The 22,581-nt window shown below is 42.0% G+C and overlaps 1 protein-coding gene and 1 long non-coding RNA gene across 5 annotated transcripts in view; one reads left to right on the top strand and one right to left on the bottom strand.

Moving 5' to 3' along the window:
• The window catches only part of LOC111244067 (uncharacterized), a 163,684-nt gene that overhangs the window by 15,742 nt on the left and 125,361 nt on the right, over positions 1-22,581 (top strand). The window lies entirely within an intron of this gene.
• Positions 1,044-14,313, bottom strand: LOC147757358 (uncharacterized). 2 transcript variants are annotated; one of them, XR_015320172.1, is made up of 5 exons: positions 13,910-14,313; positions 4,366-4,659; positions 3,712-3,876; positions 3,081-3,228; positions 1,044-1,863 (listed from the first exon to the last, which is right to left on the bottom strand). It is a non-coding gene; the product is annotated as an uncharacterized LOC147757358 (long non-coding RNA). The 2 variants fall into 2 exon arrangements; XR_015320173.1 differs by having other exon boundaries at positions 13,914-14,313.

Below are 22,581 nucleotides of genomic sequence, written 5' to 3'. Positions count from 1 at the left end.
GTTTCTGGACGTTGGCGGACCTCCTTGTGTCAGCCTAGATGGCTGTCTGTATATATACTTAAGGGCTGATAAAGTCAACGAAAATACAGACAGGCAAACGGAGTAACGTATACGGAGATAAAACAATCTAAAAAGAAAAAGCAAACGAGACAGGGCTAATGACAACTATGATAATACTGTCATATAGAACAGAGATCCGTAGCGGTGATGAAAACGGTGCCTGCGACGGCGGCGGTGGCCACGCCGCTAACGCATGAGGCCGCAGTGAACCAGAGGTCCCGGAAGTAATCTGATGTTAGGAAGATTTGTTTCTCAAGTATGCACTACTATAGAACAATAATTGGGCACCTACGAATTTGATTCGGATATATTTGTCCACAGTCAGGGATGGTAATGGAAGAGGATGCCATGTCTACATACAATATAAAGTAGACAATTTAGTGGGTAACGGCATGCCATAGCAAGATAGAAAGAGAAGGATATACGCTGTTATATTCAGACCTGTCTAGGTATAGCACACATCGTCTTTTGTGGCTATACTAGGTGGAATGATTTTAGCGAAGACTAACTGCTGGTAACGAAATATATCACGTTTGGTGATGAAAATTACTAGAATTTATGTGCTTTGTGGTTAAAGTGGCACAGATTTACGACCGTACGATAAATTATCAGTTGCTTTAACTATTTAATCGACAGTGCTCTCGAATGATGGAGCCTCAGTTTAACGAGAAGATACGGTTGTCTTCACTCGATCGTGTAAGACAAATGTACCTTTTTTTGCAATCACGTTGACATTCGATTAATCGTAATTATTCGTTAATAATTCCATAATAAATATTGAACTATTATGGTATTATTAACAATGAAACCGGTTAGTGGCCGCAGAGAATTAGGCCAAGATGCGATACAACCTACCCCCTTTGTCGAAAAATACTACCTTTTGTCGTAATAGTAGAATAGTGGCAATAATAGAAATAGTTCAAAGCCACTATATTTACCTGTTGCTGCTGTATGGAAACGTATATATAGGAAAAGACAAAGTATTCTTTGTTCCGAGGCGTCAAAAGCCGCGTTACGACTGCCTAGTTCAAGCCAATGTTTATTCTTTCGGACACGGTTTACTGCGTCAACGAATATAGCCACTGTACTAATCTGGCTCCATATGCTGTACGCATATGCGCCACTAGTTGGCACGCTAACTTCTGGCTAAATTCTGTCGAAATGTCTTCTTCTGTCGTTTCGGTAGGCCGAAATCTGAAGCCGATTCTGAATTTGCATAATTAGTGTTCGTCGTTCTCGTATCATTTCTGTATGATATATAACAACGATATAAGTAAACAGCGGACAAGTTAATGAACCGAGAACCAATCACATCGGTCAAGGGCCGTTTGCGGTCGACAGTCAGCTATAGAGCATGATTGATAGCACCAGCTAGAAACAACAGTAAAAGTTGTCACGGTAGCCGCAGAAGTTACTTGACAAGGATAACTACCATACGCAACGATATCAAAGCATATTTATAGAGGTACAGACATATAGGTACTTATTAACGTGCCTACACAGTTAGCTCGTGAGTCTATCCGACACCAATTTTAAATACTGCACGCTGAATCGTCTTCGTCACAGTATCAATGCTGATCTGTGCCAGCTCTATTGCGTGAGCTGAGCGTCGACGGTCGCTGGGCGATGTTAGAGGCGTCCATTCCTACTTTCCCAAGTTGAAAGTTACTATAACTGTAGCCATCTCTAGCTGCAACTGTCAATATGAGAGAATCTTGTGCTGGTTTCGGTGTTAACGTCGTCGTCGGGGGGTGAACATGGGCCAAGACAGACCTTTCTGGTCGACCTCCCTTCCTCCGCAGCCTGTAACCAAACAAATGTATTTGGCCGCGTTAAACACCATTTGATAGGCGGTTTAGCACGCAGATGAAGCGCACGCTGCACGTGTGCATAGAAGTATATGAATATCTACCTGTATTACGATGACTATAACCGGTCTTGAGCGGCAAATAGCTTTACTTAGTTATGTAATAGAACGCGTACGCACGTGCAGTATCGAATGAACAGTTCTAAGAGCGACTAACCTTGTCCGTCACTAACGGCTGCTTCTGGAGAGATTTAGTGATTTTTCATTAGGAATACCGTAAGCATGGAGAACAGCAAACGTAGTATCACGTACATCTACATTTGCCTTTAAATGTAGCCACAGCTTTAGGCTACTTTTTTTTTAGCTATTTTCAAGCCGTTCTCGGCGCAACATGAGGCCACATCGGGTTTAAAATTGCCACAGGATTACATCTGTGACAGATGAAAGCAATTTCTCGAACAAGAACTGACCCGCTTCTGATCGCCTACAAAAGTTGATCTCATTCCAATCTAATGTTCTGATCAGGATCAGATCTGACAGGAACGATGGTGCACCAGTAATGTTTAGCTGTGTGGCTCCGCAGAATAATAAGTAACCGAACATGCCGGCAATTACTAAGGTCGACAACGTGGACGTTCCTCGATGCAATATTACTGTTAACTTGTAACGTACACTTTAAACAGACTGATGAAATTCGTTTCTTGTCGTCCGCCGTGACTCGATAACCGTTACAACAAATGATCGTCGGATGCAAAGATCTCATTTGAATGGCGGGAATGAATAAAAAAAAGTAGTGGGAGCTCCTTACAACGTTATTTATAGGGCGATCCATAGACGCAATGACTGGTGTCTATTTTGTTGTGACTAGATTACGAGGCATTATCAGTACGATACACCTATTTCTGTGTAATGTTATAGCGGACTATTATTTGGCCGTAGCGACGGCTGTGTTAAATCAAGATTTGGCTGTCATCGCAATACGCACAAATTGAATTAAATTCAATTGATCCGCTTTTACGTAGTATTCCATCGAAGTAACGACAGCAAGACTTCGGACAACTTCTTCACTGTTAGCTAAAGCCGTTGTGGCAGCGCGGACGACAACATTGTTGTCCTCGGAGATGTCGCTGGCGCCACCGTCGGCGTCATGTCGTCAATCTCTGGAATCCTGCCATGAGACTCCGCTGTGATTAGTTACCATCCCTATACTTACCGAGTCAATCGGTCCCTAAACGTTTGCTACTGGCAGGCCAAACGTCTTTTGATTTCAGAAAGACTCTTGCGCGAAACTAGATCATCTGGTTGTTACTAGCAGTTAATAATCGTGCGCTGGGTAGAAACTTTTAAGTGGATTTGACCGCCTGCGAGGAAACACGTTAAGATTGACATTAGTATAAGATTGTTCGATCTGCTTTTATTTTATTAGATACTTTTTGCTGACAAATGTGCGCAACTGGCAGTGCATCTTTATTTCTCGCTGGGTTTGCTAGGAGGCTGCTGAATTATACTAATATTTTGCTATGTTCCCAATACGATAGTAAACTTGTTCCATCAAGGTCCACACGGCACAATGTGCATGAGGAGTTTTTGCCAGAGGAGAGCGTTTTCTTTAGTAGCCATATCTGCATTGATTAATTAACTTTTTGTGGTCCCTTGTTCATATAAGTTCTCGTGCGTCCGGACGAGCCTTCCTGTCCCTTTGAACTTTCAAATGAGCCAGCTTGTACTTCAGTTCTTAAGTGAAGCGAAGTATGCTGCCGGCAGATGCACATCGTTACCATGTTTGTCTGTGATAGATCATATGGGTCACTAGACAACGACGAGATATCCGTTGGCCTACTTACTGAAGAATCTTGACAAGCTGGTGTCCTCCGGCCGCCTCAGCCACACCCTTGCAGTGCTATTATCAGCAAATACCGAAGACGCAGGTCACAGTCGTTGTACTGTTATTGCAGCTTGGCCTAAGCTGCAGGCAAAATGGCCATGTCAATGCGAGACAATTGTAATTGCTGTTTGTAGGACAGAAATGACATGTTCGTTACATGTCAGTAAACACTTTGAGGCAGATTTCAATTCTTGAGCATCTCTAGGTTAGTGCACCTTATGTTGAAATCAGTAAAGGTTTAACATTAGTGGTAGCAATAATTATAATTAGAAATTGTGAACTTGTCATGCCAGACTTGCGGGTTGGGATTTAATAAATTCTAGTGAATGTCAACGACCACTTATCTACGTAAAAGACCAAACATGAATTGCACCCTTCCCTGATACATAACGCATAGACTGTGTAGCAAAATATCGGAAACTTAGTGCGCACTCATCTGGGAATGGCGTGTTTTCTATTATTTACAAATCTATTGCCTAGATAACATTTATCGATTTTTATATTCTATAGTACACGATCATGTGTATTGCGGACCCGCGTCATACCAAATGTTCTCCATATCTCTCAAATACTAAGAACCGTTGCAATAACGGATGGATTTTCCGATACTTACGCCAGGTACTGCTTAAAATAAGAAGCAATGATCTCCTCGAAGGGCGTTGGTAAGCGAAAAGAAGCGCGTCGAACGTCCGGCAGGCAACGCCTGTCCAACTGGCAAATGCGGAAAGCAGAAGTGGCTATAGTTGTAAACGCTTTCGAAGCCTCCCAAGTGAAGCGTCTGTTGATTTATCCATTTCAGCCAAGTGTTCAGCTGCGCCGGTGCCTGCAAGTAGGTCACAACGCTCATCGACCTAAACAGCCTTAATATCAATTGCTGTAACCGTCGATGCCGTTAATGGTCAAGAGCCTGCAAAAGTATCCGCCATTAGCGACATAGAACTGCTAAATACTGCTTGTCGGCAATTTTTCATCTTTTGTCCTAAATGTCCTTGACTTTTTTCCGTCCGAGTGGAGACCACGGACGTTTTGTGGCGCTATTCTCACCGGAGCGCAGAAACTATTGGTCTATTCATATTCGCAGTTGCACTCTTACATGGGCTAGAAGCGCTTGCACAAGTCGATAGTATTCTTCCAGCGCTATCAGTGCCAGAGCAAAGGAGTATTTCAACATGCGAGCCTAGGTTTCATTTTCTGTGGTAACAGAGCAATAGTTTCAGAACTAGCAAAGAAAAGCGGTAGCTAAATATATGTTTGACCGATTTTTCGAAATTTTGTTCAACGTTAACGTTCACTGGTTGAAACACATGTTTGGAATACTACAACTACCACATATGCTCAGAACGAAACTATCCCAGAAGCGATTTAGGATTAGATAAATCTGCACTGATATTCCTTCGAGTAGGCTGTTTACCCAGGGTGAACTCTCACAGTGAAGCGATAACTTTTCAGTCCTTTTGCCTCATTAGTATATTATTACGGATCGTAATTTGCTGGCTTATTGATACGATCGACAGATGCCTGCCACATCCGTTACATATAACCTAACCGTAGCAATTAACCGGCTTTTCTCTTTGTTCGAAATACCGCATAGCTAACGTGTATATATATATATATATATATATATATATATATATATATGTCAGACATTTATTATACATTTTCGAAGTCCAAATGGTCTAGCTGGAGGCACAGAAGTGCCCCTAGGCCACTTATGCATCGCCATGATAGAGATGTTGCTAGATAAGGTTTCGACGCATTCGTATCAACTGTGATTGTGCTACCGTCTCATGCGCTCGGCCTCTTTCTTTTATCGTAAACGGAAGTCGTCTAGCTTCAAGCAGATGTCCATGCAAGAGTTACATGTTTACATGGCAAGTACTGAATATCTGCACATGTATGTATTAACTCGCTGTTCATAGTAAAGACTCGTGGCCAATCCTGGATCTCAATTTGATAGCGGTTAGTGATAGTAACGCGTGATAGATCTCAGCGGTAGAGTTTTACTGTTACTGCCAGATGTTGGAGAAGAACGGAGTTTGCCTCGCAAGAAATGTATCAATATTATTATTTAAGCTTTTTAAGTAATCACTAAACTGCGACCCTTCATCAAGCTGCATGGATCACAATGCTTATTGAATTTATATGTTTGTCTTGTCGGATAAACGGAGCTAACAGAAGTGCCACTGAGCGCGGCTGACGTTGGATTTATGGGCTGCGCTTCAGGTGCTTTCCAACGTACGTTATGTACGTTCAATTCTGCCGCTAACCGCGCTTAAAAAGAGCGGACTCTTTTTACCACTATGGAACGCTGTCTTTGTGGAGCCCAACAGAGTAAACTCCAAGAAATGGTAAATTTACTGTTATTTTTACTTCTCTTTCACCCATTTTTCGAACTCATCTAGAGCGTTATGCCAGAATCTGCCATTTATTTTATATCGATCGAATTGTTGCTCCTGCTCCTGTTGCTTTTTAATCTCACAGACCTCCACTCTATCCTTTCTCCCAACAACGAAATTTTACTACACACATTACTCAATGAAACAAGCACTACTTTCTAAACCTTTCTTTTTGTGTGGCAGGTAATTGTTTGTATGTTTCAGAATCTTTTTGTTGTTTGTCATTGTAGTACTAATACGTTTGAGCGGCAGTCAATATGGTGCAGCTCCGTAGCAGCGACAGGATTTAGTGAGTTTTGTCTTCTCAGTCCACCATCTTCGTCACGACAACTCTGTCATCCGCATCATTGGCAATAAGTAAACTGGCTAACCGTCGGCTCACTCGTTCGCCTTCTTAAAAATATTCAGCGTATTTCTTTTTTTCCTTCTTTACAATGCATAGACCGTTACCACTATCACTTTGATTGCTCAGCCGCTTCCCCATACACCCACGACACATACAGACAGCTGCTGGCATAACTGGGCTCGCTTATGTTAATGTTGTTGTTTTGTATGGCCCGATCAATACGCTTGATTTTATCGGAGGTAACTTCGGCGTTGACCAGGGACGACAAATGAAAAACGCCCTGACGCGCTTTCAAACAACGTACCAGTGCTTCTCCTGCGTATATTATGTGACGTTATTATGACGGTGACAGCGGCGCGTCCTTCATAGACGCCGCTGACAAACCTCTGGATGCAAACAGTAGTAGGGATACATGAGCCGATCATCGGACCTCTGTTATTCAAAATAGGAAGAGGATGTATAGATTGAGCATAAGTAATACGATTGTAGACACCTCTGGCAGGCTTTTCTACGACGGCACTTACTGCTCACTATTGGTGGCCAGCGAGATACAATTACGTGCGGGACATTCGAGTGACTTAAATACTAGAGGCGCTGCTGTCGCTTTTCCTGATGGCAGGGTCCACGATACAGCTGTCCGCGTGGACGATTGCTATCTGCCAGGATGCTCATGGCAGTGTCGGCCTTTTCGAGGCTGGAGCCGTTTGCGACCTGTTATAACTATCGCTGATGTTCTAATTGTGTCGGCTGTTTCGGTCAATGTCACGGTTCCCCTGACAGCTTCTGCGTCGACAATGGACCTGCCACGTACATACATGTATGCGCGCGTTTTCTGGCGGACAGTTGATCTGTTCGTCTGTCCATATGGCAGACCAATAATAACGTCACACAACGACGAATGAACCCCAAGAATCAGTTATGTGAGCTGGCACACGAACGTCGACGCTTCTGCCGCTGCTTGTGCGCCAACCCATTAATTAATAGAAGGGGGTAAACGGCTTCTGGCATACGCATATTTGAGACTATACTTGTTTGCTGGTCCAGCTTCATTCAGCAATGATTCTAATTTGTCCGAATAACAACCTGGCAGTGTCGCCGTTCAACGATGTGTTGTCGCCGTTTGTAAACGTGAATAGATAATAATCAATTGACAATCATTGTACAGTTCAGAAATATTGACGGGCTTGTCTTTTTTCAGCGCTCTTGTGGCGCCTTCCAGCCAGCAATGATATAGTTATAGCTTACATGTTTAAAAGATGCTAATAATAATTTAATGGTACAGAACGTATTTGTCAACAGCTTTTGCTTCGTTGTTCTTTATCGACTCAAGAAAATTTCATGCAGTCAAATAAGCGCCGTCCACGAAGTTCCCAAGCCTGCAACAGATAATTATACAAGGACAGCTCTTATTGGCAAGTTCCAACTCTTTTTTGTGAAAATCCCTGGAGTTTGACAGCCGGTTCGCACAGCGACTACAGTTGCTTGGTAAGAGGGCTGCTGAAACACAAAATGCACAGTAACAGCTATGGCCGCAGAATGTGGCACCCAACGGCAATAGGCGAAGTGCGATAGTTTGTCGAAAGAGGGTTTCGACATCAGCACTATAACAGCGGATCACACGGATGACTGCTATGGACAATCGTAAAATTTCTTCTAGTTATAACGATATAATGACAGCTAATATCTATTTTGACCCAGGTTACAATTAGTTTCGTGTCGACAGAGGCCTTTATAAAGGATCAGGGAGGACTGAAATAGAATGCGAGGAGTATGTGGTGATTTGAACGTGCAAAATTATCCTTGTAAAATGCGTCTTTTTTATTCAGCAGCATCGAGAAATTCGGAAGTTAAAGTACGGTTACGCTGACATTGTGGAATCTAGCCAGACATATAGTAAAACTGGAAATACGGGCCTGTTTATGCTTCTACTGATGCGAACCATTTTAACGGACGCTAATATATACATATATGAAGGTTATAATCTAGGCATTAGATCACTAATGTTTTTGCACTTGCTGGTATGTATTCTTCACTATTTGATAGATTTACTTATTTAAATTCGGCAGATCATTTGATGGTTAAACGTGAGTGGAGAGTCCATATAAATCCGTCGTGCTTGAAAAGGGAACTATGGGAACGTACAGTGCCGTTCCTTTAGAGAAACAATTCTAAATCCCTCTCTAAAACTGTGCGATAGGACTTAAGTCAAGTCCAAACGTTTTAGTTTGTTATTTTGCGTTTTTAGTTCTGTCACGTTCCTGATTTCTGTGTATAATCATAATTCAGTAGTAGATCTATTTTCTTTGAGGCGTGGACAATGTGGAACAGCATAAATTTCCTCTAGCTGATATCGCGCATTAGACGACAAGGTCTAGTGAGGAGTCTACTAATGTTAAGCGGCTTTTTGAGTCTCGCCATTCTTTATTTTAAAGTGCGACACATAGCGCCAACACGTCGCTGTTCACCCTTTCAAGAAATGTTTTTCATTTTGACACGTTCTGGTCGTCCAAGTTGCGCAATCAACAGCGAAGAAAACCAACCCAGCCCTTCACAAGTTAGATTCACATATCAAAGTTACAAATAGCATCTCTACACGTGATCTATGTTCTAAATAGCTCCGCACTTTATGGGGTCTGGTTTTCGGACGCGCCACTCGGTCGTGACGGAAAGGCGATTTCGTTGTTCATTTTATGTGTTTTTCTACCTGAACAGCAGTGGTGAGCATGTATATATGTGCGTGTGTGTGTGTGTGTGTGTGTGTGTGACAGATAGATGGGTAACATAACACGAGTTCTTCTATTTGTTATTATTGAAACTCAGAAACCACGTATATATATATATATGGAGCGAAAATTTGTAGGGGATAGTCAGTGGTCATGCGGTCGGAGGCAGTGCTTGCAGGTCACACTTAGACAGTCCGAAAAGAAGACGACGTAAGGCGAAGCAAAGCCACGTGTTGAAATTAAGCTTTTCAACATAATCTACTTGTTATTTCCATTCGCTTTGCTATCCTTAACCGTCGTGAGTGCCCAGTTGATACATGTCGTAGCCCGCCCGCGGCTGTGGCTCTGAAGAAAGTAAGCGTAGACGTTTCCGATCTATTTCTGAGCCCTCTCCCTCTCTTCTCCCGATCTTTTTGTCCCGCGCTTTTCGAAACCCTTTTTTGATTTAAGCAAAGCTCGTTTTCTTTTGGCTACGCAGTAGCTAACGGATAGGAATAAACGAAAGGCCAAGGGCTTGATTTTTCGTTGCTACTGATATTAACTATCTTGATCCGCCTCTCATCTATTCTTACGACCGTTGCATTGTTACCCATGTTGTCAGCAGCTTCGGTCATAGCTTGTTGTACCCGCTCCAAATATCTAACAAAACGGATGGCGGCTGCTGAAGGGATCGGGGTTTGGGGAGAATCCACAAGTAAAGAAAATCTGTTGCAGAATAAGAAGATGACGACGGGAAGAAACTGTGGCAACGTCATCTCGCGCAAAGAATAACAGCTGCACAGTAGTGGTTAACAGTGTTATCAACTATAGGGAGCAACGGCAACCACATCGTTGCCCATGGTCGGGATCCTGCATTGTTTGCTCCAATAGTTTCTATAGCAGTTAAGAATCTAGGTAGGGCAGGTGGCGACCTGTTTGCTATACTAAGCAAGTAAAATAGCAGTAAAAAAATAATCTTTGTCCGAATGGCGTTATTTAGTGGATTACATGATTGAGGGGTAAAGGGAGATAGTTGACTCCATACCGTAGTCTGGTCCTGTGGCAGATTCGAATGACAACGACTTTTGCCGGCCAATGCCCAGCGTTCAGTGCCTCTTTTGACTACCTGAGCCGTTCGGTGCTTGTGGGTGCTCAGTTTTCGGCATGCAAACACGACCAGCTGTCTGCATCAGCGGAAGATAGTAGATGAGGTTACACCAACGCAGGTCAAAGTACTTCAGGAAAGCGGCACACGGCATGGGAAAATGACACTGAACGACATTTATATCTTTTAAAAAGGGAATTCTCGGCTAGAAGCACGTACATATGAAGTATTACTATTTTTTGTGTGTATGTGTTTATGACAAAAAAACTGGCTGACGTAATTCAGCAATGCAGATTTGTTATAATAATCTATTTTACTGCCAGAACAGGATAATTGGCAGAACTTTAGGCCAAGGAAAAAGCAATCGATGTAAAGTAAGACATGAATTTCACACGGGTAAAATGGTCGACAGTGTTAAGCGTTAGGGGGAAGCCGACAAGGAATTGCGATGGTTGTGATAAAAAAAAAAGTACGAAACCATATCAGAATTTATCCGCTTGCAGAGGGGGATCTGTAGTCCTCGCCAGCCAATTTTAGTTTTTAATCTTGAGTGGACATTTAGAGAGGGATGCCAAACTCTGCGGGGCAGCCGTGCATAGAAGAAAAGCAGCAAACATTAAGTGTACAGACAGTGAAACGATTTGAAAATTATTATTTACAGCTTCTCAAGTACAAATCCACAGTTTCGCTTAGAAAAAGACACTTCTACTTGATATTTAATGCCCCAGTTAGACAACACCACTATTGGTAACGATGTTTTCCAAATGACTGTGATCATTAGCCAGATGTATAATACCAGCCGCCGGGAATCTAGGTTCAACACAAAGCAAGTTGACTTTGAAATTATAACTCAAGGCGGACACTCTGTTTTAGAAAAAAACTTTTCTCGTGCATCAATACTATTTCCATGTATTGTACCGTTAAGTATGATTCTGACGGCTAACTGCTGTTACGTAGTGAATACATATAATATACTGTATTAATAATCCATGTAGCAAGCCGTTAAATGCTAGTAAAGCCAGTGTTACACCTTCACATCGGTTAAATCCAAGTAAATGTTCCTCAAACGCAGGAATCATACTGGCCTTAGTCCACTGACATTTAGCACGGGTCACACTCCCGTAGATATCTTGCATGTTGAGCATTCAGACGGCAAACTAACAACGGATATGTTATTCGGCGACATTGTCTTCGTATCATGGCAATATAACCCCGTCTATGACCGCAGAAATCACCACATTCAGATGCCACCACTGGTGATAATTGCCATCGTGCATTTTGCCGTTCGATGCTTACACTAGTCATAGCAGAATCCCAAAAGCTCTACATATCCGACAGTTTCTATCATCGCGGATTCGTTTCGGCCACCAAAAAGTGCCGCTCCTTCGGTCGCTGCTTCGGAAATCAGCCTCGCCACGTGGCTCGATACCAATAGTTATCCACTATATTCCGTACGCTTGCTTTGTTTCCCGTTTTTGCCTTTATCGCAATCATCGTTTATATCACCTTGTCGCGTAGCTCGCCGTGTTCATCGTTTGTCTGCATTTCTCGTACGGCGAAGCTAGTGCGCCTGACGAAGGCACATTTTGAACGCAAAAACATTATATATACGTACATATATAGCGCGAGCTGTGAGTCCCTTTTTGGCCACTCGAGTAACGAACTGTTCGTTGTTAACGAAGAATGACAGGACAGCGCGCACGAACGAAAAAGCAAAACGCTTGCTCTTTATTCTCGCTTGAGCCTGCATGTATCAATGTGAGTCGAAGTTGGGGGTCATCGATTCGTTAAGGTGAGGCCATCTTGACGTGCTTGGTTCCATCACTTTTTCCTATAGTGTACGGAACTAACATGAAGCAAATGACGATTTGTTCTAAACAATGGAGGTAAAGTAGAGCAATTGGACGGCAATTATGTTAAGCGCTCTTTTTAGTCGATACGCTCAAGGTCTGTTTTTATCTTAATTAGAAAAGGTTTCCCACGTCAATTAAATTTTTTGCCAGAGCAATACCACCGGAGAGGTTTTATGTTTAAATGTTTCTGCATAGGCCAGATACGAAACAAGTCAACCGTTTTCCAGAAATGATACCCGCATCCGGCGTACTCTTTTTCAGTGGCTCCCATATCGCATGACGGTGACAAGCGGCACACCGCATCACTAAGCGGGTGGCCATACCTGCTAACCTTAATTATATAAGCACTATGCGTTTTTTAGAGCGACGCTTGTAGTTTCTACTCTGCGCTGACGCTTTCAACGGCGATTTAACAACAACTGCACAGAAATGGCCAAAAAATACCTAGAAAACAATTCGAAAATATAAATAGCATCATAACATGGATCACCGGGGTAACGCGTGTGCGTGATCGTTTGAGAATGACTGAACCTTAACTGTATGCGCAACCAAAGTGTCATTGCTTTATTTACTTCCTTTGTTAGCGTTAAGGAACACCAAATAAAGGATAGCCACGCACATACACTGCATCGTAGTACAGGCCTTTTTTACATGGGTGCTAGTCACGCCGATTAGACGAAGTACGTCGGACTATGAGAATCTCCATCTACTAGAAATACCATAGAGGGCAAACACCACACTACTACGATGGATATCATGCAAATTAGCTGGCATAAACGACGACGCCAAACGCATTATTATTACGCCGTCATTACAATCATCACTTACGTCAACGCGACCTTGGGGCATAATATCACTGTTAAAAACGTCAGGAGGCATTGTGGAAAGTTGGCGTTACTGTTAAGTGGCAATGAATAGCGAGGACCTGATACGTTCTACAATACGGCTCATGAAGTGCGCAACTTTGGAGTTTAATAATGATTATATATACAGATATATATGTAAGTGATGCTGGTCTCTAGCTCGGTTCGATTTGCTTCCGTCGTTCATTTGCAGAAGCAATAGCAGCTGGGCGATTACCTCTCTGGAGATCGGCAAAATCATTACTCGAATGGACCGATTGATACCCGCGCTGCGGCTCTATCAATGCATGGGAGCTATGAAATTGACTAGTTAACTCTTTAAGTTACTTTTGTGAAGCTGCTGGCAAAAGTATTGCTTGACCTTTAATACCTACAGATTGATTTTCGGGATTGTTCTGACTAGAACCAACACTGTCCATCCTGAAGACCAACTAGTTTGGAGAACTGTTAATATTACATTGTTTGTAGCTCATAAGAAAGAAGAATGTTTGTGATAAACATTTTTATTTAACAAATCAGTCTTCGGTTTCATGGTTAACAGATTTTCAGCTGATACGAATCGATTAAACCATTATTTCTATGGTCTAATTCTATCGTCCACAATTCGAAAAAGGATTGATATCTACGTTTCGTTATTATTCTTAGGTTAGTCTTACGAAAAGAAGGCCACACATCATTTCTACTAGCAGTAGAGCAATGGCGCGTCACTAGTTTACTGTCACGTAACATAGCCAATGGATTCTTATAGACCCCAAGATATTGCCATTTATGGCTCGATTGATTCATGCGTTTCTCATGATTGGCTGATCAATTCGTTTTGAGTAATGGCAAGTAGTGCGACGAGTTAAAGGCTGTTAGAAACAAAAATACAATCAGAAAAACAATAACTTACTTACGTTCCCCGCCAGGTCTTGTCTTCCCACAAATATATGCGTCACTTTCACCTTGTCAGCATCTCCCAAGTTATGGCTGCTCGGAGACGGGCTGTCGAGCTAACCGGTGACAGTCCACAGAAATGGCACGCTATGAGCGTGCAGTCGTACGCATTGGACCGGCTGAAATCAATGACACTATGGGAAAATATCACTCACAGGGTATTCGAACAACAGTGTAGTAGTAGGTAGATAGATGTACATATATATTACGTTCAGATTTGATCCTGGCAAACATTGAATCGATGCTAAAATGTTTACTACCGTTTACATTTATTAGTCATTTACGCTTCGATTCGGTCAGTGGCGACTGGTCACCATTTTGTCTGACCCATTTTGACGTCAGTGACGAAACAGTCATAGCTCTTAATAATAACATCATTATTACTGGGTTATGTGTTTTCATCTTTTTAACATTATCGAGGTATGCTAGTAATCATGTAAATAGTAATTGGGTTTCACAGAACGATATCGACAAGTAGCTCATATGGTACTGCTATAGAGCAGTAACAGCATTCGGATCCATACCATGTCCGACGGGGGCTCAGTACGTGCTTCGACAATCCGCTTGCAAAACATATTCCGCATAAGGCTTCCCACCGTTATCCAGATGATTCTGATACAGGCAATCGTGTAATATATGCATTCATACGAACGGTAACCTCATTGGTTAGGTACTAGAATCTCATCTAATTACTGGACTGCATCAGTAATTAGTTAGCACGTGGCTGAGCGAGAAAATATATTAGATCGCTTCTATGGTTAGGGCATACTTCCTCCGGTCTGATAACTTCTATAGTAGAATACTTTTCTAAAAATTAGCTACGGCAGCTTGTTGCTTTGACATTAACATTGTCTGCCCCGTTGGATTGATGTTGCAACACGTTTGATAACGCCCCCTAATTTGATTGCATCTAATAAACGTACGAAGATGTTTTTAAACGGTGGTCTGTTCGTGGAACAAATTTGGCTATATAATGATGCAGTCATGAACAAGACTGTCGTCTATGTACAAGATTACATGAAAGCCTTCATCTGTATGATAACGACGTCACTTTTCGATGACTCATTCGCGTGTCGCTGACTAGTACAGACTATTTTCTACTTTATTCTACTCTATAGTAACGACCGAACCGAAAAAGCTCAGAAATTAGCGCCCCCAAAAGATAATACGTTTCTCAGGATTGTTTCCAGCTGTAGTGTAGACAAACGCACAATTAAACGTTATAAACCACTTCTTCTGGCTATGATTACTCTATCATCGACCTCTGATAGAAGCGTGACAATTAATCGGTATCATTACGGCATATAAATGAAAGCCTCTAGAAGTTTTGAGGGTCGATGTATGCAGCGTGTAACACCTAGACTAGGACTAATTTTGGCAGGCTGTTTATCGTAACTGGCCTACGTTCGTCCGCCATTCTTGGCATTAGCAAAGAATCTGTTTCTTTCTAGAACTTCCTAGAAAATGTGTCATGCAATTTAAGCGAAGTTATTCAATATCTCGATGAGCCAAAATTGGTGTTCTTTGTTCAGAATTAACAATTTTTTTTTATTACATATTTGTCACCTTTATGCGGTTTTGAAGAAAATATTCTATCGGTTTCAGTTTGAAGGGCTTAGAAATCTATTAAAATGGCTCAGACAGCCATTTTTGATACGCAAATTAACAGCCGTCTTGGAGAGGAAAGTATGAGTCGTTGATTGGGTCTTCCAAATAAGCCTCACCAGTTAGTGGTTTTGGAGTTTTGTTTCGTTCTGAATTCTTATATTTGCCAAACTTATAGAATACTATCGGCGTAAGATTTAACCGCTTTTTGGACTGAGTTTGAATTAAGTGACACTTTAACGAGTTAACAATATCGCTTGACGCGTAGTTACTACCGGCATGCCATTTGCGGATTCGAGCAAAGAAATAGTATTTTGAAAGTAATTAGTGATTCTATATATATATATATATATATATATATATATATATATATATATATATATATATACACAAGTATTTACACAGATTTGTGGGCGGTATGACAAGTTGTCAACTTTGCACTTTTGCTATCGCGACGATGCTGCCACCACTATGCTAGCAGATGTGGCTTGAAGAAATCAAGAGAAGATACTATAATTATTGTATAATCAACAGTTTTTTCTTATTTTAATCAGATATGTATGCTTGTTTTAGGAAGTCGTCCTGTTTTTCCAGTTGTTTCTAGATTTGTTGAAAACGTTGTTTTCTTAGCCGAATGACCAGGTCATCTCAATACTATCACGCATCGAATGAATATGATGAACACCGCGTGTCGTGGTGTTCGTTCCTATGCTCCTATACTCATTCATTGTGCTACGGACGGTAGCAACAATTATATTCACAACGAAAACCGAGTTGGTCCGATGTCTCATTAGCGAACTAATGCATAGAATCGTTTGTCGCTATCGTTTGATAGAACCATATAAATAAATGCAAACAATGAGTCTTACGTCCGGTACTACCTTCGCTAGGTGTCAGACGATAGACGTTTACCAGCACGAAGCGAACTGTGTCTACGGCCGATTTCGAATCTAGACCACATCCACCTCATCATCGGTGCCTAAGTTTTGGTAATGGACAAACTGTGCCATAACGGGTATAGGACCAGTAGCCGTTTGGCAGCGCCACAAAAAAGTCAATCTGACACAATCACTAATAATTATAGTACGGGTTGGCAACAACCAGAACGATCGGTACGTCCGCGACCGCCTTCATCTCTTTCAAACGTCAACAGCTTTTTGCTGCTTTTAGCATAGTAGGGTTACGGCAGGCGTTATAACATGATCCGATTTTGTCCTGGACGATGCCACGTTCAAAATTCTCGACTCGTTTCATACTCGTCATTTGCATGATTCGCCTCTCCGTTACTGCTGTCATAAATAAACAATTTGACTATATATATATATATATATATATCGTACATTGAAACGGACGGGTTGTTATCATAAAACAGCGTTTGTCTCTACCTATGCGTTTTTTTCGATTCGATGATTGAACGACGATGCATATTGGGTATCGTGTTATTGGTTGCCTATGTCTTTTACTAGCCAATTGCACCCGTTACTTATTTGCTGTCACGAAAACAACAACGAAAAATCAAGCTGCTAATGAACGGAACTACGAACAGACAAGCAAGATAACGACGGAAACTCTACTCGTGAGGTACCAATAAAATGCTGTTCGAAGTAAGACATAAAAGGATTTCGTCGTAACTGTAGAGGTCACTAGTGAATACTGTCTGGTGACGAATCGTGTTTGTGCCTCGAGCTGCCAGTCCATATCTTGAACGTTCGACGGGATGGCGAAACAGTTTATGTTGCAACGTCCTTTTAAGACAATATTACAGAATACGTACACCAGGTTCTTTTTTTTCTTTTTTTTTTTTTACCAATAGATCTGTTTTAATGAACGACAGTACGGGCAGGCCAGCGGACACAATGGCAAGAAATCATGCACAAACAAAATATTGCGCCTGTTCTAACCAGACGACTATTATGTGCGTCAGGCCATCCGTAATAGTTCTATTAGGCAGATAAAAGCGCTTCTTAATCACTTACTAAGACTGACAAATGGATCGAGAATCGAACTAACGTAATAAGTAACACTTAGCGGTTAAAGATATTCGACGCGTTAAGCATACCCGGAGACTAGCGAGGTGCGTGAAAAACTGCACGATTAACCATGAAATGTCGGGTTCGATTCCCAGTTGAGTCTTTCTAACTATTAGTGTTTTCAACTTCTGCTCATTGCAAAAGTATCGCGTTTGGAAGATTTCAGCCCTTAGAATAAACACCTTGAGGAAGTAAACAAATTTTGAGTGCACAGTTATTGCGCTTTGCGGAAGAAGTTCTTTCTAAGCATTCGACTATCTGATTCGTGACAAAAAGGTCGAAGCCAAACAAGATAAACTGTAGATGCGATGTTTTTCTATTAACAACCAGGCCCTAACTTTACCGTGTTGTGCTCATGGTGCGATAATCCAGCATAGCTAGTTATGAACACATGTATAACGCGTTCGTGTAATGATGTGGGAGAATGTGTCAGGAAATCCCGGAAAGAGAGCCAAAACATCTTTCACTGGCTACGGCAAATAGTACTAGTACAGGCTGGCATCCTTGGCGGGCTGTGTGACAGAAAAAAAGGATCCGTCCAAATTGACTTTTACAACTACTACACTATAATAAAATCCCAAAAGTTTAGCTGCAGGTCTCGTATGCTGCAAGTTCTGCAGTTGTCATTTCTCGACAACTACGGAACGATCAAAAGAATGACGAGACGAATATTGTTGCGAAACGTTGTAAGCGCAGGAATCATAAGAGAAGTGATAAAGAAGCGTCGCCAACTTTTTTTCATCCTGTCATCGAAAGGTGGACGCTTTCAGCGGATGCGCACAGAGGAAACATCCACTCGCTCTATCATTACGTTGCGCCATGTAGCCCTCCCGGACTGTAGGGCGATACAAATATCATATACATTTATGTAAATGTAAGAAAAAATCAACCGCCGCGTAACCTTGATTCATTCACATCGTACGTACGAGTTTCAATGGGTAGCAATTAATCAGAGCTGTGTATAATAACGATAGTATAAAGTGGTATACTATGATCTTTATCATACTGGCAATATTTGCTACTATAAATGCAGTAGCAGAATCGGAAATACCCCAACACACATACACAGTTAGGTGTTCGTAAATAACGACGTGATAAGATCCTTGGAGGATCAGGCTATTCATCTGTGATAACCTTTCACGTTGCCCGTGTGATCGACGTGTTCACAGCCCATAGCCACCTCGTCTCCGCAACTTTGATGATGCCTCAATATAAGATCCCCTGCAAAATATTCTCATATCGCATCACAATAAGGCCGCCCTATCATGTTTAATGTTCAGCTCTGTTGCCGGCCCGTTCGCCAGAGTAGGCGGACGTGCTGTTACATGTAGACAGACAGACTCACACTTATGAGGCATCGTGTATTGTAGTTTCAATAGGTTCGGCCTGCACGAGCACTCCAGACTGGAGAATCGGCGATATATAGCCGTATTATATAGGTACTTGTAAATAATGTTTCGCAGACACAGATTTTCGCTAGGCCATGCCGTACACAGAGATAGAGTGAACAATAGCTGCCTAGCTAGGGGGGCCCTTTCGCTGCAAATCGCGTAAGGGCATTACGACAGCGTAGTCCAATAACGGACAAGTCGAATGCAGAAACAGTAGGACACGAGACTAACTAGCAGTCAAAGTCTTCGCGAGTCGTTGTAGCCACGATTTTTATTGCCCATGCTCGGGCGACATCGTCGCGGCCCGAGAGATGCTGTCGAAACAAGGACGCTGACATTGCCGTCATTAGGCAGAATTGATGATAAACATCGCAGTGCTTTAACAACCCTGACTGGCTTACCACAATAGAACATGTGTGCGCGGCCAGCAGCCAGCAGCATCAGTGGCTCTAGCCACAGCTGACGATAGCAACAGAACAACACGACCGAAAGCAGACGACTCGTTAGGGGCTTGGTTACGGTGGCGGACGACAATGGATGAAAAACGATAAAATGTCAGTTAACAGAAAGCCAAAGTTTCTCGTGATTAATTTGCATCTAAGTAGTTGCTCGTTGGCTGAAGTCGTTCGTGGCGTAGCCCTATCACTCAATGACTGATCGTAGCCGTCCATGCTAGCGATGAAGCTCCAGTGCGTAGGCTCACAATGGTGCTGAAATGTTTCTGCTTTACTTATCTTTGAACGGGCGTATGGTTCATACAGGAAATGATCATTTTTATGCATACAAGGATGGTGAATGCATATGTATTTGCTTGTCTTCGTGGATAGGTGAAATTAGCTGTACTTCCGATGTCGCCATCGCTTGCGGGAAAACACCTCCGTCGTACGCTGCGCTTGGTACCGATGTTTTCCTGATTCTGTTGATTCGGCCCGAAGTAGCTACGACCCGCGTTTGACTTTCTGCTGCTCTACGCGTCCATAGGTGATATCCACAAAAAAAAACGAGCGTAGCGTGCCAGATCCGGCCGGTGAACGTAGTGCGCGAGTGACCACTGCCCTGTTCGTTGATTGAGCTTATTTAATACATTTCTGCATGCAAAAATATCTTAAAAAAACAGGATCTCCTCTGCAGACTGCTAGCCAGTTTTTCCTGGACAGTGTTTGCCCGTATCCAAACAGCACGAGCAGTAAGAGTCGCAGCATAGTCCTTTTTGCTTTGTCTTCGTCATCCTGATTAAGGCCCTTCAGCTGCATCTTCTGCACACCTAGCAGGCATCGAATGGAGCGCATGCGTAAACATCTATTTTTGCTTGCTGCTTCTTCTTCGCCGGTAAAATAATTTTGCACATGAGGACGGTAGCTGACGCACAAGGACTTTGAAACTGTTACAGTCGTGTTACAGGATTTAGGCCTATCCAACGAAAATAGGGGCGTTCGACTGGTCCACTTGTCCTACATACGCAAGTGAGCAAACAACAACCTGGTTAGCAGCAGCGCATAAAGATCCGGCGAAAAAATCGCTTTTCATAACTTGCAAATTATGATTGGCCATACAAATAAGTTCACAAGAATCAAACACTAGGCGCTCACAATTGAATAATGTATAGTATTACTAAGAATGGCCTCGCTTCGATGCATAGTTAATGTATGAGAAAAATAACTTAGCCAGTAAAAGGCATTTAATAAAATCGACTTTTAAAAATTTACTGGTGAGCTTCTGGTAGACTGGTAGAGCACGAGAAGCCGCAACGCGGATCATATCAACGACTGATTGCCATCGAAGCAATCCGGACTCGCGGTTAGCTGAAAAGAGATTTAGCCATTAGGTCCTCGAACGGAACAGCCATCGACGTTGTCGACAGATTCGATATCCGATGCTCCGTTGCACGTTATAGTTAATCTTTTATATTTGAAATATGTTCAGTGGTTTAATCTACTTCAATATAGATACAACTATAAGTTACACGTAACTCGAGCTGTATCTAAAGTTCAATTAAGTTGGACATAGCTCAAAAGGAAGCAATTAAAGTTTTGCCGCCATATAAAGTATAACATTCTTTTACTTTTGCAGCTTTCATCAACACGAATGCGCGGAACATCCAACCTAGTTCAGTAAGTGCGTGAAAAGGATTAACTCAATGTTTCCTAATATATTATGAACGACTTTTCGCGTCACTTAAGCCTAAATCATTATACGCCTTCCGGTAAAAGTGAGGACCCGACGAAGTTGGATGAACGAACATTATACAACTTAGATAGCAGCTATCGTCTTTAACTTAGGTCCAGTGAATGTTGTAACATATCGATATAGAATCTCACAATACTATTGCACGCTGTCGGATACGTACATTATTCTTGAACAATCATCCCAGCCTTGTATCACCCAATTTTATATACATTACCATCCATTTGGAACTGGTGGATAATCGATTTTATTATTTCCCGAACTTAACTTTAAATTTATGAAACTGCCTCTCAGTTCGTGTCGTATTTGCTAAGGTGGGAAATCGCTATCAATAACTTGAGTGCTGGCAGGATCAACCAAATTGACCAAATGGACTGGAACAACTCCTAATACGAAGCACGCCTGCTCATATCAATGTATAGGTTTCTATCATTGAACTGCTGTTACGCCCGACGTTACAATTCATTAGCTGAAAAGTTAAGATAACAACTGGATGTCTAATAAATGATCGGTGCTTTACGGTACGTGGATATTCACTAGCATCCGTGAACGCTTCACTGTTGGGGAACATAAGAACGTTCAATTCTTACTTAATTCAATTTTTTTCTATCTCTTCAAATTGATCACTGTTAAAGTAGTGCTGTATTGCCTAGCAAGTTATAATGACTGAGTGGCTGAATCCATAATTAATGGGTCATTTAAAAAGAAATCGATTTCCGTAGACCATCTTCCAGCACATGCGCAAAATCACTCATCTTTAACGCAGAAAAAAACTTCACGAATATTAAGAGGCACGAAGGACAAATCTGGGCGACATTGACAGATAGTAATCCCCTAGTGCGAGCTAGATCTTTTTTGTTTGTTTCCATCAGAGATGAAGCTTACGATAGTATGTTACTGTTACTATGGTTGTACGACAGGGTTAAACTCTTTTCCATTGAAAGAAGCAAAGAGTCCGTTCCTCTATTCGAACTGACTGACTAAAAAGTACACTCGATTTATTGTCTTCGTCGTACGTATGAAACCCACGACTTCCTCTGCGCATTGTGTTTTCGTTCAATGCTCTGCCAAACAGGGAAAAACGATTGGTTCAAAGCAGACGGTAGTCTTTGTTTTTTCTGACTTTCCGAGCAGCGACGGATTGGTCATCATCAGCAAAAAAACGCAAAGTAACAAGAAAAGGTACAGCCAAACAGGGAAAAACGATTGGTATAAACCAGACGGTGGTTTTTGTTTTTTCTGGCTTTCCGAGCAGGGACGGACTGGTCATCATCAGCAAAAAACGCAAAGTAACAAGAAAAGATACAGCCAAACCAAGATAATAACAATAACGGACGATGTCGACATCCGTCGCTTAGACACCGTAAAAACACTAATTTATCGGGTCACATAGATCTATCAATAAGATGTATCGATTT

This window comes from Varroa destructor, unplaced genomic scaffold, assembly GCF_002443255.2.
Source record: "Varroa destructor unplaced genomic scaffold, Vdes_3.0 BEIS01000002.1, whole genome shotgun sequence".
Lineage (NCBI taxonomy): Eukaryota > Metazoa > Arthropoda > Arachnida > Mesostigmata > Varroidae > Varroa > Varroa destructor.
This window is presented reverse-complemented; position numbering and strand designations above follow the sequence as displayed.